A 17,703-nucleotide genomic window follows, 5' to 3' on the forward strand; every position below is an offset into this window, starting at 1 on the left:
TCAGGTATCACTGCACACCACATCACCGTGAATGTCAGGTATGACTGTACACCACAGTACCATGAATGTCAGGTATCACTGCATACTACATCACCATGAATGTCAGGTATCACTGCATACCACATCACCGGGAATGTCAGGTATTACTGTACACCAAAGCACCATGAATGTCAGGTATCACTGGATACCGCATCACCGTTAATGTCAGGTATCACTGCATACCACATCACCGTGAATGTCGGGTATCACTGCATACCACATCACCTTGAATGTCAGGTATCACTGTACACCACAGCACCGGGAATGTCAGGTATCACTGTACACCACAGCACCGGGAATGTCAGGTATCACTGTACACCACAGCACCGGGAATGTCAGGTATCACTGTACACCACAGCACCAGGAATGTCAGGTATCACTGTATACCACAGCACCATGAATGTCAGGTATCACTGCATACCACATCACCGTTAATGTCAGGTATCACTGCATACCACAGCAACGTGAATGTCAGGTATCACTGTATACCACATCACCATGAATGTCAGGTAACACTGTACACCACAGCACCATGAATGTCAGGTATGACTGTACACCACAGTACCATGAATGTCAGGTATCACTGCATACCACATCACCGTGAATGTCAGGTATCACTGTACACCACAGTACCATGAATGTCAGGTATCACTGCATACCTCATCACCGTGAATGTCAGGTATCACTGCATACGACAGCTCCGGGAATGTCAGGTATCACTGTACACCACAGCACCATGAATGTCTGGTATTTCTGTACACCACAGCACTGTGAATGTCAGGTATCACTGTACACCACAGTGCTGTGGTGTACGGTGATACCTGACATTCACAGTAGATAAGGCAACAATGACATTCATGGTGCTGTGGTGGACAGTGATACCTGGCATTCACGGTGCTGTGGTGTACAGTGATTCCTGACATTCACAGTGCTGTGGTGTTAGTTGCTATTCACAGTGTTGTGAGGTATTGCTTGACAGATACATGAATTTTTATGAGGAAAAAAGCCATTATAGAAAATTAAGAAACATAGTGATACCTGACATTCATGGTGTTGTGGTATGCAGTCATACCCGACATTCATGGTGCTGTGGTGTCCAGTGATACCTGACATTCACAGTAGATAAGGCAACAATGACATTCATGGTGCAGTGGTGTACAGTGATACCTGATATTCTTGGTGATGTGGTGTACAGTGATACCTTACATTCACGGTGCTGTGGTGTACAGTGATTCCTGAAATTCATGGTGATGTGGTGTACAGTGATACCTGCCATTCATGGTGCTGTGGTATGCAGTGATGCCTGACATTCATGGTGCTGGGGTGTACAGTGACATTCATGGTGATGTGGTATTCAGTGATTCCTGACATTCATGGTGATGTGGTATGTCAGGTATCACTGCATACCACACCACCATGAATGTCTGGTATCACTGTACACCACAGCAGCATGAATGTCATTGTTGCCTTATCTACATATGTCAGGTATCACTGTACACCGCAGCACCATGAATGTCATTGTTGCCTTATCTACATATGTCAGGTATCACTGTACACCACAGCACCATGAATGTCATTGTTGCCTTATCTACATATTGTGTAGACAACAAGTACCTGTACTATTTGTCTACATAAAGTTATTGTTCCTGTACTTATGTTATATCAGTCTGAGGAGTGTTTTATCAGTATGTAACATGTAATGTCAGCCAAACAATGTCATTATTGATCCATTATAGATAGAACAGCACACCTGACTAGGACTGCGGTTAGTGCACCATAACAATTGATGTTAAGAGAGTATGGGTCCATGTCATCATTAAGGCTTTACCTGTTCAAAATCAATTTATAATTTGCACCACTATTAAAAAAAGTTATTGTATTTCATTATCGTTTCCAGTTTAAGGTATTTTTAGAAATGTTTGAAACTGCCTTTTATTAAATGTGATTGCTGTATATTATTTGACAGAATGTAGAGTTATTACTGGGACAGATTAAGTGGATGGTTAAATACTCTTACCTGTGGTTTAATGGCTCTGTCATTTAGTATACAGCAATTAATTGGCTCGTCTATTTATGGGTACATAGGTAGAACAGTCTCACTAATGGTGATTTCACACTGGACTTAACATCCAAACTTCACTACAATCAGTCCAATTACAGCCTACCTGGCTGTCTGAGCATGTCTCTAATGGCAGATGAAAGTGGTCAAACGTATCTCGACTAGATAATGGTTTTATCAGATGACAGGTGTTAAAATGGCCACTGAATGATCGGGATAGCCGTGCTACACTTGACATATAGACTGGGTATATACATAACAAGGTTAATCCATTGGTAAAAGCTTCAGCAGACTTACAGGGTTGGTAGTTTGTTCCATATATGTCTGCTTATTATATCTAGTGCACTATTAACCTAAAAACTTTGAGGCCAGTTTTTATTACTACATAATAACCTGATTTAAGATATCTAACAGCCTGTTTGTGTAATGCCACTCTGTTAAACTTTCCTGTCTGCATTGGAATTGCAAATTTTGCAGGTAAAAGAAATCCAATTAAATTGAGAGAGAATGCAGGGCCTCGACTGGAGATCATGTTTGTCGAGTGTAAAAAGGGAGGAAATGGCTGTATAGAAGATTGATCATTTTTTACACACCCTGAATGGAAATGTCTGCATGATATCAGTTTTATCAAAGAATTTCATTTGTAAATAGCAACAATTGGACATAAACTGGTCTGACATGTGAGAATGTGGCAGCATGTTTATGTGTGGTAGACCGGTGACTGGGGTTGGAGGTTTATGTGTGGTAGACCAGTGACTGGGGTTGGAGGTTTATATGTGGTAGACCGCTGACTGGGGTTGGAGGTTTATGTGTGGTAGACCGGTGACTGGGGTTGGAGATTTATGTGTGGTAGACCGGTGACTGGGGTTGGAGGTTTATGTGTGGTTGACCGGTGACTGCATGGGGTTGGAGGTTTATGTGTGGTTGACCGGTGACTGGGGTTGGAGGTTTATGTGTGGTAGACCGGTGACTGGGGTGGGAGGTTTATCAACGCCCTTATCAGTGGAGCTATTATAAACGATCTAGGAAGGATGGACGACGACAGAAAATGAAATGAGGGAAATTAAATTTGTTGCATGTGATTTCACAAGCAGATCCAGATAGCGGCTTATGTTATTGAATAAAAGCAATAGGTATTATGTAAGATTTCCAGTGACATTTACAGATAACGGTGAAGTTATTACACAGTAAATACACTGAGGGAGATATTGCTGAAATAAATTGAATTTCAGCTTAAGTAGACTTGGATTTCGGTATAATAAAATCATATCAGTTATACACATTACCAAAGGTCATGGCTAACTTCCTACCCGGTCTTGTTTAACACAATATTCAACTAGGAATATAGCTAGCTTATATATTATAGGGGATATAGTTAGCTTATATATTATAGGGGATATAGCTAGCTTATATATTATAGGGGATATAGCTTGCATATATTATAGGGGATATAGCTTGCATATATTATAGGGGATATAGCTAGCATAAATTATAGGGGATATAGCCAGTTTATATGGGTATATAGCTGGCATAGGGCATATGACCAGTTTATATATATAGGATATAGCTGGCTTATAGTATAGAGAATATAGCTGGATTATCTGTTATAGGATGTATATTATAGAGGATATAGCTGGATTATCTGTTATAGGATGTATATTATAGGGAATATATAGCCAGACAGTGAAGTCAAGTTCCATCTCACTTATGACATTACCTCCAACTTTCAAATAGCTATGTATATATAAGCTATACTTTATCTAGTTAATGTGCAGACCTAGTGATTAAAGTAACTGTTATTAAGACTTCGTTTAAAGTTTAAATGCTATTGATCACACCACAGGGAAATACAACTTCTTGTTTCCCTCTCGTGATTCCCTCGTCACATTTCTCCTAGTTCACAGAGACTGAAGGAGGCAACAACAGTGCCAGGGAGGCCTGATTGTCTTGACTATTGTGTTATTGTCCTATTTGGGTGTACTAAAATATTTATTGTCCATGTGTTAGGAAAACAGAATTCTTTGTCTCCTCCATGAACCGTGTTTTACTAGGGGTTTGCCCTCATAAAAATTAATAAATCTTGGGGGAAACAGAGAATCATGTTTCCTTACCACTAGATAGTACATTAGAGGTGGACAAAATATAAGTCTGTAGAATGTGTTTATGATGCAATTGATTGTGATACAAGTTTTACTGTAACTGTACCTATTGGACCTGTGTCAGATAGAACTAAAGGTCAGTGACTGACCAATCTGGTCTGTTAATGGTAGGGTGACACTGAGGGGGTACCCTCCTACAGGTTTATATAGCTGTTAGCCAAATAGGGAGCTGTGTGTGCCCCATCTGGCCAAGTAGATCTATCAACATTAGGGATATGATACAACAGTCTTACGAACCAATAAGGCAATTAATTGTTAAAGCTGATAGCTTGGTCAATATTTGCGGAGAAAGTTACCTTGGAAGTAGAAGACTTAACAGGTAGGTGTTGTACTTTTAATTCTGATTGATACTTATTGAAGTCTGGTCAGTGAAAGGTGACCCAGGCCTCGCAGGTCTGTAACTCTGGTCTCAGTAAACATCAACAAACTGTGTATTATAGAATACATTTCCTTATCTCAGAAATTAGACTGAGACATGCCATTCTATACATGCCTGACCAAACATGCTGTTTTCTACAGGACTGACTTTGTTACACTCGACTACATAATTAATAGTTATGATCAGTCGTAACAAGTTCCAATACACAATGACTGGAGAACACTGTAACATCTTAGACATTAACATGTCATTGTAGGCCTGTAGGTCTGTAACATCTTAGACATTAACATGTCATTGTAGGCCTGTAGGTCTGTAACATCTTAGACACACACCTGGTAATAAGTTATAATAGGGGACAAAGTGGTTGTTTAGGGACATGATTATAGATTTGATAGAGCAGGAAAAATGGTGGATTAAGGTATTTTAAAATTTAACTGCTGTCAATAGACAGGTAACCTTGTGTCAGCATCCCAGGTGATAATTGTACAGGTGTTTTATAGTGACTTGTGTTGAGTACAGCCACTATTAGGTTAGGTCACGGGCTAGTTATCACTACGACCTTTCACCTTTGGCTAGGTTTCCTTTTAACAGTCAACTTTCAGTTTCCCTTAGAAAAAGATGATAATTGATAAAATGTTCAAAATTCTGTTTGCTGAATGTGTTAATGGTGTGATATATTAAATATGACAGGTTATAAGTGTGGGGGACAGTATCCCATGACAGATTTACAGCCCCCTCATGGAAAATCTCACAGCTTCTACATCTGATAATCTAGACTAGAAGTACTAATTGTCCCTACAGATCTAAGGTAGACGTATTCAGGTACTCCTCTATTCCTCTGTTAGTTAGTGTACATGACAGATGTTGGTGAGTGTCTTGTTTATATACTTCTGTTAGATCTATACTGTTACTCTGTTAGATATATACTGTTAGATCTATTCTGTTACTCTGTTAGATCTAGATCTATACTGTTACTCTATACTGTTACTCTGTTATATCTATACTGTTACTCTATTAGATCTGTACTGTTACTCTGTTAGATATATACTGTTACTCTATTAGATATATACTGTTACTCTGTTAGAACAATACTGTTACTCTGTTAGAACAATACTGTTACTCTGTTAGAACAATACTGTTACTCTGTTAGACCTATACTGTTACTCTGTTAGGTCTATACTGTTACTCTGTTATATCTATACTGTTACTCTATACTGTTACCCTGTTTGATCTATACTGTTACTCTGGTAGATCTATACTGTTACTCTGTTAGTTCTATACTGTTAGATCTATTCTGTTAGATCTATGCTGTTAGATCTATACTGTTACTATGTTAGATCTATACTGTTAATCTATTAGATCTATACTGTTACTATGTTAGATCTATACTGTTAATCTATTAGATCTATACTGTTGCTCTGTTAGATCTATACTGGTACTCTATTAGATCTATACAGTTAGATCTATACTGTTACTATGTTAGATCTATACTGTTAATCTATTAGATCTATACTGTTACTATGTTAGATCTATACTGTTACTATGTTAGATCTATACTGTTATACTGTTAGATCTATACTATTACTCTGTTAGATCTATAATGTTACTCTATTAGATCTATACAGTTAGATCTATACTGTTACTATGTTAGATCTATACTGTTATACTGTTAGATCTATACTATTACTCTGTTAGATCTATAATGTTACTCTGTTAGATCTATTCTGTTACTCTGTTAGATCTTTATATATAAGTGTTTAGTTACTGACACTTCCAAAAGGATTTACATGAGATCTATACTGTTACTCTATTTGATCTATACTGTTACTCTGGTAGATCTATACTGTTAGATCTGTACTGTTACTCTGTTAGATATATACTGTTACTCTATTAGATCTATACAGTTAGATCTATACTGTTACTATGTTAGATCTATACTGTTAGGTCTATACTGTTACTCTGTTGGATCTATATACTGTTACTCTGTTAGATATATACTGTTACTCTGTTAGACCTATACTGTTACTCTGTTAGAACAATACTGTTACTCTGTTAGAACTATACTGTTACTCTGTTAGACCTATACTGTTACTCTGTTAGAACAATACTGTTACTCTGTTAGATATATACTGTTACTCTGTTAGTTCTATACTGTTACTCTGTTAGAACTATACTGTTACTCTGTTAGGTCTATACTGTTAGATCTATATACTGTTACTCTGTTAGAACAATACTGTTACTCTGTTAGACCTATACTGTTACTCTGTTATATCTATACTGTTACTCTATTAGATATATACTGTTACTCTATTAGATCTGTACTGTTACTCTGTTAGATTTTTACTGTTAGATCTATACTGTTCCTCTGTTAGATCTATACTGTTACTCTATACTGTTACCCTGTTAGATCTATACTGTTACTATGTTAGATCTATACTGTTAGATCTGTACTGTTACTCTGTTAGATATATACTGTTAGATCTATTCTTTTTTTTTTTTTTTTTTTATATTTTTTTTTTTTTTTTTTATTTTTTTTTTTTTTTTTTTCTTTTTTTTTTTTTTTTTTTATATTTTTTTTTTTTTTTTTTTCTTTTTTTTTTTTTTTTTTTTATATTTTTTTTTTTTTTTTTTATATTTTTTTTTTTTTTTTTTTATTTTTTTTTTTTTTTTTTATATTTTTTTTTTTTTTTTTTTATATTTTTTTTTTTTTTTTTTTTCTTTATTAGATCTATACTGTTACCTTGTTAGATCTTTATATATAAGTGTTTAGTTACTGACACTTCCAAAAGGATTTACATGAGATCTATACTGTTACTCTATGAGATCTATACTGTTACTCTATACTGTTACCCTGTTAGATCTATACTGTTTCTCTGTTAGATCTATACTGGTACTCTATTAGATCTATACAGTTAGATCTATACTGTTACTATGTTAGATCTATACTGTTAGGTCTATACTGTTAGATCTATGCTGTTATATCTATACTGTTACTCTATTAGATATATACTGTTACTCTATTAGATATATACTGTTACTCTGTTAGGTCTATACTGTTACTCTGTTAGATCTACACTGTTACTCTGTTAGATCTACACTGTTAGATCTATACTGTTCCCTTGTTAGATCTTTATATATAAGTGTTTACTTACTGACACTTCCAAAAGGATTTACATGAGATCTATACTGTTACTCTATACTGTTACTCTGTTAGAACTATACTGTTACTCTGTTAGAACAATACTGTTACTCTGTTAGAACAATACTGTTACTCTGTTAGAACTATACTGTTACTCTGTTAGAACAATACTGTTACTCTGTTAGAACAATACTGTTACTCTGTTAGACCTATACTGTTACTCTGTTAGTTCTATACTGTTACTCTGTTGGATCTATATGGTTACTCTGTTAGATCTAACAGAGTAACCATATAGGTAATCACAGATCAGATCTGGCAGGGTAATTACATGAAATATACCGATTGAATATTATATTTCATGTAATTACCCTGCCAGATCTGATCTGTGATTACCTATATGGTTACTCTGTTAGATCTATAATGTTACTCTGTTAGATCTACACTGTTACTCTGTTAGATCTAGATCTATACTGTTACTCTATTAGATCTGTACTGTTACTCTGTTAGATATATACTGTTAGATCTATTCTGTTAGATCTATGCTGTTAGATCTATACTGTTAATCTATTAGATCTATACTGTTACTCTGTTAGATCTATACTGTTACCTTGTTAGATCTTTATATATAAGTGTTTAGTTACTGACACTTCCAAAAGGATTTACATGAGGCTGTGATGTATTACTTAATACTGATTACACTTCTATTTAAATTTCAGTACAGACTAATTTCAGAATACATTATGTGTAATTTTTTTGAAGATTTCAAAATTTTGTAAAAAGTTGTAATCAGTCTTTGTCACATAATGTGCAAATGTTATCCTGATATCAGGTAGTTTAAACATTTACAGACTAACTGTCGACACACTTTCGCTGAACTCGTCCACTCTGACATCCATACAGATGTAAATGATCCAGTAAAGCATGCAGATGACCAAGGCTGGTCTTTAATAATCAAGTCCTGGCTCAATAAGCTACATTAACAAAAGTACCAGTTTACAATTAGCCTACATATTGTACAAGTTGTGTCAACATATTGAATCATCTTAAAGATTAGTTTTATATAAGAAATTCATATCTATTATATTTGCATTGTAATAAAAACTTGAATATATATATACATTGGAATCTGGTACATATATGATATACTTTGTAAACTGCTATCTATCATAAATATTGGAAAATCATGTATCTACCTGTACTTTTTTATGAAGGAAATCTTAATATGATCAAGTAAAATTTCTTTACTTTGAGTATAAAAAAAAAGAAAATATCGCTCCACTTAAAATTGATTTTCAGGTAAACCTTTGTTGAACTTGAGTATCTTTTGAAGAAACTATCCAATGATAAAAATCAATGGACAATAGGTTTGTTAGGAGACTTAGGAAAGCCTCCTGGTAGAGTTGTCAAGTAGACAGTTATTTACCCACCCTCAGCCAGTCCCATTACGATGACAAAACCACGGCTGACCACACTCGCAAAACATTTGTCTACACTTTTTCAATCACTCCCCAAATTTAGTTTGAAAAAGGAATTCTTATAACACAGCAAGCCATCTCCTGCAGGCACTGTGGTGGAAAATGAATTAAACTGTTTGCTTTAAATTATATTTTGGTTGTTTGATGTTAGTGTGAATGTGTTTGTTGAATTGCATTGCTAATTTAAGGCTGTATTATATTGAATATTGATATATTTCCTTATTAGGAAATGCATTCACAATGGCCTGTTACTGTAGGATAAACAGGTGTTGGATTGACACATAGGAGTGTACCAGGTAAAGCACTACGTACAGTAGAGATGGATGTGTTACTGTCCATACTTATGTAATGTATGGATCACTAAGTGCCTGGGATTTCCCCCCACAATACACCTGTTCTTCAGGGTCACGGTGCCTGGAGTAGGCTCAAAAAAAACGTCTGGTGATTATTTATCTTGATAAAATGGATTTTGTGGAATTTATCTCAAAAATAGTTAGATTTATGTTTACAACATTCCTCCTATATTAGTATTGTGTGTTTATAAGCCATTTTTTTTTACACAACACCTGTAGCTGTAATGTATTTCAGTCGTCAACACCCTATCCACAAAATGTGCAGCACAGGTACGCCAGTTGTAGGTGTAAGTGTCAGATGTTATGATTACCACGTCAGACAAACGCGAGTTATGTAGTCAAGACACCTGGTGTTCCGGTTGCTAAGGATGTTACCACTATGTTTCGCATATAGAAATCTTTCATGTGAAGACTTTATGGAAATGAATATGTAAAAAGTCTGCCTTTGTTCTTATATACGATGTTCAAAAATATAGCATGTTTCTAACGTTTCTGCAAAGGAAAGCAATCTTCTTGTATTGCACAACCATATGACATCACATCTAAATCCCATTTGTTAAAGGAGGTATATCATAATGAATTTTTCTTCTCTTGATGAACATTTGAACCAGATATTTTCTCTCCATGTGTGTCCTACTGAAAGTTACAAGTGAGAAACACAAGTTTTTATTTGTCCCGTTGGTGTCTATGTTTTACTGGTTACAGCTGAGAAACACTAGTTTTTATCTGTCCTGTTGGTGTTTATATTTTACTGGTTACAACTGAGAAACACTAGTTTTTATCTGTCCGATGTGTGTTTATATGTTACTGGTTACAACTGAGAAACACTAGTTTTTATCTGTCCTGTGTGTGTTTATATGTTACTGGTTACAACTGAGAAACACTAGTTTTTATCTGTCCTGTTGGGGTTTATATTTTACTGGGTACAACCGAAAAAACACTAGTTTTTATTTGTCCTGTTGGTGTTTATATTTTACTGGTTACAACCGAAAAAACACTAGTTTTTATTTGTCCTGTTGGTGTTTATATTTTACTGGTTACAACTGAGAAACTGTAGTTTTTATCTGTCCTGTGTGTCTATGTTTTACTGGTTACAGCTGATAAACACTAGTTTGTATCTGCCCTGTGTGTGTTTATATGTTACTGGTTACAGCTGAGAAACACTAGTTTTTATATGTCCTGTGTGTGCTTAAATTTTACTCGTTACAGCTATGTTTATATTTTCAGTTTCAACAAATTTTATTGGACAAAAAATTGGTTACAGCTGAGAAACATTTTTTATCTGTCCTGTGCGTATGTATTTTACATGGATGATGATTCACGCTATATATTTGTCCATTGTTTTGTTCCTGGTACAGTTGTTGTATTACATGAATGGATGACTCGGTGATAAATGTTCTCTATAGTTATACATTAACATTCCATATAGGCCTACTTCAAATAGTCCAGACACTTTATTGCATTTCTGTAGATTCAGTAAAATATATGTGTGCTGTCTGAAGGTCTGAAATCTACAGTGTGTTGTGGGCCGCCTTACCTGTGTGTCGGCCACAGTAGATGTACATGGTGTAGTGAGCATCGTCCTTAGTCTTCTAGAGATCCAGTTTCTCCCTCAAAACAATATCATATTCCACCGACAACACAACACAAGATCATCCGTTTAACCAACATTCCACATCTCTTTGACAAGATCCAGAATTTCATCTATAGACTGATATCTGTATACATGTAGTATACTATGATAGCTGACAGCAGATACAATATTCCTACAGTTTGTTTATCCTGTAGACATGTAGTATACTTTGATGGCCGACACTATATTCCTGAAATTTGTTTACATGTGTAACTGTGGAATACAGATATGACTGTCACTCCATTATCGTACCTGATCGTTAGGGCCGTACAGCACACCTCTGGTCCCTCCTCATCAGTATTGAACTGCTGTAACAGACATTTCACCTGTCACTCACATAACGGCCACCTCCCAGCTCTCACTGACGCCCAATCGGCTATGTGAAAAATGCAGCCGGTTATCTACAGTACACATGTGACCAGACCATTAGGATATCATTAGTTTTATTTGTTTTTCATGATCACAGTTTGGTTTACCCATGTTATTCCCTATATGAAGCCAATACATTATCTCTATAGTAAAAAGTCTGTGTTCACGTATAATAATACCAGCTACACCTAATCCCCAACTATACCGATTGAATATTATATTTCATGTAATTACCCTGCCAGATCTGATCTGTGATTACCAGTAATTATTTGTATTATATTTCAGACTTCCTGTTTTTAACACAGGTATTGGTTGGGATGTACTTTACCTTTTTGGGGTGTTATTATGCTTCTCTCCCTAACTATAAAGACATTTAAATGTTTTTTCACTGAGCTTTTGTTAGGTGATATTGCTGTATAAAGAGACGTTTAAATCAGGACAGTGTCAAATTTACTCCATTATTATATAGGCAGGTGATTTCTCTGGTGTAGAAATTAATTACCAAAAATTAATATTTCTATTTTTTTTCGTAATACAGATATAAGTTACATGTTCAACTCCTTAATATAAGTGATTGCCTGATCAGCGACTACAATAACTACAGATCGTCCTTGGACTGTTCAGGGTAGTAGGTCCTCTGTATTGAGTTATGATGTATACATTTTACAGACCTCATGGGAGAAATGAAAGTTGTCCCAAGTATCACTCTTAAATTAAAGGAAATCAAGAAACTTTATATACATATACTTATAATTAGCCATGTGATAAAAGTTTTTACTTCAGATAAAACATATCTGTATCAAATATACATGTACTAATGCCAGAATGAAATTTCAGTCATTAATTTGGACATAAAATTTACAATTTGAGTTATAAAATTAACAGTAAAGTATTTGTCACTTTCTTTATTACAATATTAATTGACTGGATATTTAAACATCCTATATATATACAAATATACAGTAAGTTAATTAGATATCTTGTATACAAATGTACAGTAATTAAACAACAGTCAGCTAAATATTCTATATACAGATGTACAATAAATCAACTAAATATCCTATATACAGATGTACAATAAGTCAACTAAATATCATATATACAGATGTACAATAAGTCAACTAAATATTCTATATACAGATGTACAATAAGTCAACTAAATATCATATATACCGATGTACAATAAGTCAACTAAATATCCTATATACAGATGTACAATAAGTCAACTAATTATATATAAATATCCTATATACAGATGTACAATAAGTCAACTAAATATCCTATATACAGGATGTACAATAAGTCAACTAAATATCCTATATACAGATGTACAATAAGTCAACTAAATATCCTATATACAGGATGTACAATAAGTCAACTAAATTTTCTATATACAGATGTACAATTAGTCAGCTAAATTTTCTATATACAGATGTAACATTTAAGTCAGCTAAGTATTCTATATACAAATGTATATTGAAAAATTCCTCAGCATAAAAAAGATTCAGAAAAAGTTAAACACAAAAATATGACCTTATATTTCATTGTTATGGTGTTAATTAACACTCAGTATCACAATGTGATGTTTTAGTTTACATCAGAGGGGAAAGTTACACAAAATGTTGTGGAATAAGTGGCAATATATCTCCAACCAAATCTTTTCATATCAACTTGAGAATATTCATAGTTTCCCTGTGATATGATAGAACTGTAGTGTTTTATGATGAAGCATCGTTTATAAGCTTTGCAATTATTCGAATACCTAGAATATATTAGTATGAAAAGAAGAAGGCAATGAGAATTTATCCTGGGCAGGGAATTAGAAGTGTAAAATAACATGTAAAACCTGTTACCAGATTACCTAATGAGTTTGGTACCGTCAGGATGGACTCCCAAATATGTTACATTCTCCCATCCTGTCAATTATGCGGCCAATTTGTGTGTGATTTGATAAGGAAATGTGTCTGTGTTTGACAAGCCCCGACTCAATCAACTAGGACAGCTTTAATGGAATCACTAGCTTAATTGAGTTTTTGTGTTAATGTGGCTCATTACCACAGGCTTGTGGAGGCTGCAGCATAGTGGCACTAGTCCGTCCTCATTATCCTCATCTGAACACGGAAATCATCGTCAGCCAGCTCCCAGCACTTATAACTACCTATTCATAGATGTCCCATCTGTAATTTTGACTACTGGTCAGTGACTTCATGGATGAACTTGCTAACCACTTAGCATTTTTTGTCAGCCAAGGACATACAGAGGGACAGAAATCACACCACACAATTTTATTTCAGAAGGCAAGAAATTTCCATTGATCATTTTAGCATAGAGGGAGAAATCTCATTTTAAATGGTGAGGTTTTTTGGGGATAAGGGAGAGGTGGGGGAGGGGGGTTGAGAATCTAATCACATTGGGTTTTTTTTCTAATTTAAAACTGGTAATGATTTTACCATTTGATTCATATCAATTATTTCTGCAATCCAAACACTCCATTCCAATTTTGAGAGTTTACTGCTATGACAGTTTCTGATTGATTTTAATTATTGATTTTAAGGACTAAGTGTAATTCTGACATGTTGAAATTGAAAGTGTAATATGTGCTCACTGACAATATCAAGCTTCTTTGTGTTCCATTGTAACATCTGTGTAACAAATGTCTGTGTATCTGCTCTTAGTACCATGAAGGTAACCTTGACCTTTGCTATGTTGGATCTAATGAAACGTGACCTTGATTGGTGACAGGATGGCTAACCTCAAATTCCTTTGATCCTATTATCTTAATTGAATCTAATCAATATCTTCTGATTTTATCTGTCTTTACTGGTACCAATCCTTTCTATAACACAGGGTATGGATGTTTCATTGAGATGTCATGTATTTCCTGTCAGGACTACCAGGTGTTGCTTCCTTATATAGGCCTTTGCAAACAGGTGATACACACTTACTTGTACTGGTTATATACACTTACCTGTACTGGTTATACACACTTACCTGTACTGGTTACACACACTTACCTGTACTGGTTACATACACTTACCTGTACTGGTTATATACACTTACCTGTACTGGTTATACACACACTTACCTATACTGGTTATACACACTTACATGTACTGGTTATATACACTTACATGTACTGGTTATACACACTTACCTGTACTGGTTATATACACTTACATGTACTGGTTACACACACTTACCTGTACTGGTTATATACACTTACCTGTACTGGTTACATACACTTACATGTACTGGTTATATACACTTACCTTTACTGGTTACATACACTTACCTGTACTGGTTATATACACTTACCTGTACTGGTTATACACACACTTACCTATACTGGTTATACACACTTACATGTACTGGTTATATACACTTACATGTACTGGTTATACACACTTACCTGTACTGGTTATATACACTTACATGTACTGGTTACACACACTTACCTGTACTGGTTATATACACTTACCTGTACTGATTATACACACTTACCTGTACTGGTTAAACACACTTACCTGTACTGGTTACAGTTGTGGGATCGCACAACGTTACACGATGTGCGGTGTGCGCACGATGTGTGCACGGTGTGTGAACAATGTGTGCACGATGTGCGAACGATAAAAATGTGAGAGATCATATCTTGCGCACATTTGTGTGCACGATGGACGAACGTTGTGCGATAACAAGCGTGGTTGGTGTAAATTGAGGAATGCCTTAACAATATATACGGTTTCGTGTTTAAACATATAAACCTTGATTTTTACGTATGTTTCTATATTCTATCTACACCTATACACTTATCTTTATATCTATACTTTCTTAAATTTAGAATTTGTGTTTTCGGTATGTTTTAAACGACCTTAATCGACACCTGTGAAATCACACAACACAGTCCCGTATACAGGTAAACATAGCCACTAGCCGTCTACAGGTACCTGGACGGTAGTTTTCCCCCGCCCGGGGCGCTTACGTATTTCGTAGGGCCAGGGGTGTGAAAACACAGGTGAAGGGGAGGGCAAACCGAATGCAAATAACAAATACTAAACGTCCAGCTGTGTTTTCATTACGGTCATACGGTATCGCATATCAGCTCTATATGTCAGGTACAGGCCAGTTCAAACCCCGATAACTCATCAAATTGTTATTTACATATTCTGTTACCTTGGCGCGAAACCCATTCTTGACAGTCTAACGGTCACTGTAATGCTGTGTTACACGCATTGTAAAACTGTACATAATCTTCATTACTGTGATGAGAAATTACAATAATACAAGTTTCATTATTGCATACGAGTTTTCCGTATTTTTTTCATTCTTTAATATTGATCTACAAATTGTACCCAATCGCACAGTTGTGCGGAGAGAAGCGCACAACGGGGTGAACGATTGTTAAATCGCACAGTTGTGCGCACCATGTGTGGACGATGTGCGGACGGTGTGTGAACGATGTATGCACGGTGTGCACACGCTATTTTTGGTGCGTTGTGCNATATTATCCTTAAGATGACACATTTACCGCATACCGATTTTTTCGAAATTTCTACTATCGTCGGTCAACATAATGTGCCAAATGATATCCAAAGTATGTTGGTGTACACAAACCGGAAATATGTCTATCACTTCCGTAAAGATGCGAAACAACTAAAAATGTACATAACATACTAAACGTTTATGTGTGTGAAACTGCATAACTTTTTTATTTTGTAACATCTAGCTTTATAATTGGGCTCATCATGAGCAGCAGATCTTATTGATGGAAATTTGATCAGTTGCGTAATAGATTGGTGCGACATATTGTTAAATTATCAAACATGACTATAGATCATAAGGTTGTTGGATTTTATTTGGAAATAGACGTTGCTACAATTTGACATTTATATGACAAATTTACCGGTTCTCAAATTTTCTGAAATTTTCACTATCGTATCTCAACATAATGCACCAAATAATATTAAAAGATTTTTGGTGTACAAGAACCGGAAATTGGTGTTTTACTTCCGTAATACAATTCATGTAGCAAAAAGGTGTATGAAAATACCAACATTTTTAGAGTTTAAGATTTTATAAAAAAAAGTATTATGCAATTTTTTGTGACATATTTGAGTTCATAATTTGCAGCAGATCCTACTTTATATAATATAATATTATTTGATAGCGTAAAACATTGTTTTGATAGTTTTTTGGACAAAAAAGTGAACCCTGTCGTACACCTTTGGAAGGCATCACTAAATAGTTCATAGCACAGGCCCTGGGGACCTTTTTCATTTTTTAAAAATATCTCATGGGTCGTGTCTTAGGGAGCTACAAATATAACCCAGTAATGGTTAAATTGCTTTGTGGGCAAAATTCTTTTGTTCCTGTAACAGGTCCTTTGTCTATATATCAAAACGTCTGTCTGCCAGATTTCATAGAGAAGATACAGTTGTGGGATCGCACAACGTTACACGATGTGCGGTGTGCGCACGATGTGTGCACGATGTGTTAACGGTGTGTGCACGATGGGCGAACGATAAAAAGCTGGACGATCATTGCTTGCGCACATATGTGCGCACGATGGACGGACGTTGTGCGATAACAATCGTGGTTGGTGTAAATTGAGGAATGCCTTAGCAATTAATACGGTTTCATGTTTAAACATATAAACTTGATGTTTACGTATGTTTCTATATTCTAGCAACATCTATAAACTTATCTTTCTGTCTATACATTCTTATATTTAGAAATTGTGTTTTCTGTGTTTTTAAACAAACTTAATCGACTCATGTAAAATTACAACACAATCCCGTATACAGGTAAACATAACCACTTTGTACATGTACCTGGACCGTAGTTTTCTCACCGCCTGGGGCACTTACGTAACTCGTCGGGTAAGGCCGGGGGTGTGAAAATCCAGGTGAAGGGGGGCTATAGGCAAACGAATGCAAATAACAAATACTATTCATTACGGTCAAACGGTATCGCATATCAGCTCTGTGTGTCAGGCACTGGTCAGGTAAAACTCCGGACACTCATCAAATTGTTATTTACCTGTTCTGTTACCTTGGAGCCAAACTCATTCTTGACAGCCTAACGGTCGCTGTAATACTGTG

General features: G+C 35.4%; 2 protein-coding genes across 3 annotated transcripts in view; one reads left to right on the forward strand and one right to left on the reverse strand.

Moving 5' to 3' along the window:
• LOC110457516 overlaps nt 1-11,612 on the reverse strand; it is a 31,522-nt gene extending 19,910 nt beyond the window's left edge. Inside the window, exon 1 of one of the 2 annotated variants that reach the window (XM_021508834.1) lies at nt 11,489-11,612. The gene's annotated coding sequence lies outside the window, so the exon portion shown is untranslated. The other variant, XM_021508832.1, reaches the window with a different exon arrangement.
• The window catches only part of LOC110457523 (U3 small nucleolar RNA-associated protein 6 homolog), a gene marked incomplete at its 5' end in the record, with an annotated part of 114,860 nt that overhangs the window by 79,799 nt on the left and 17,358 nt on the right, over nt 1-17,703 (forward strand). The window lies entirely within an intron of this gene.

The sequence above is a fragment of the Mizuhopecten yessoensis genome, unplaced genomic scaffold (genome assembly GCF_002113885.1).
Source record: "Mizuhopecten yessoensis strain PY_sf001 unplaced genomic scaffold, ASM211388v2 scaffold9173, whole genome shotgun sequence".
Taxonomy (NCBI): Eukaryota; Metazoa; Mollusca; class Bivalvia; order Pectinida; family Pectinidae; genus Mizuhopecten; species Mizuhopecten yessoensis.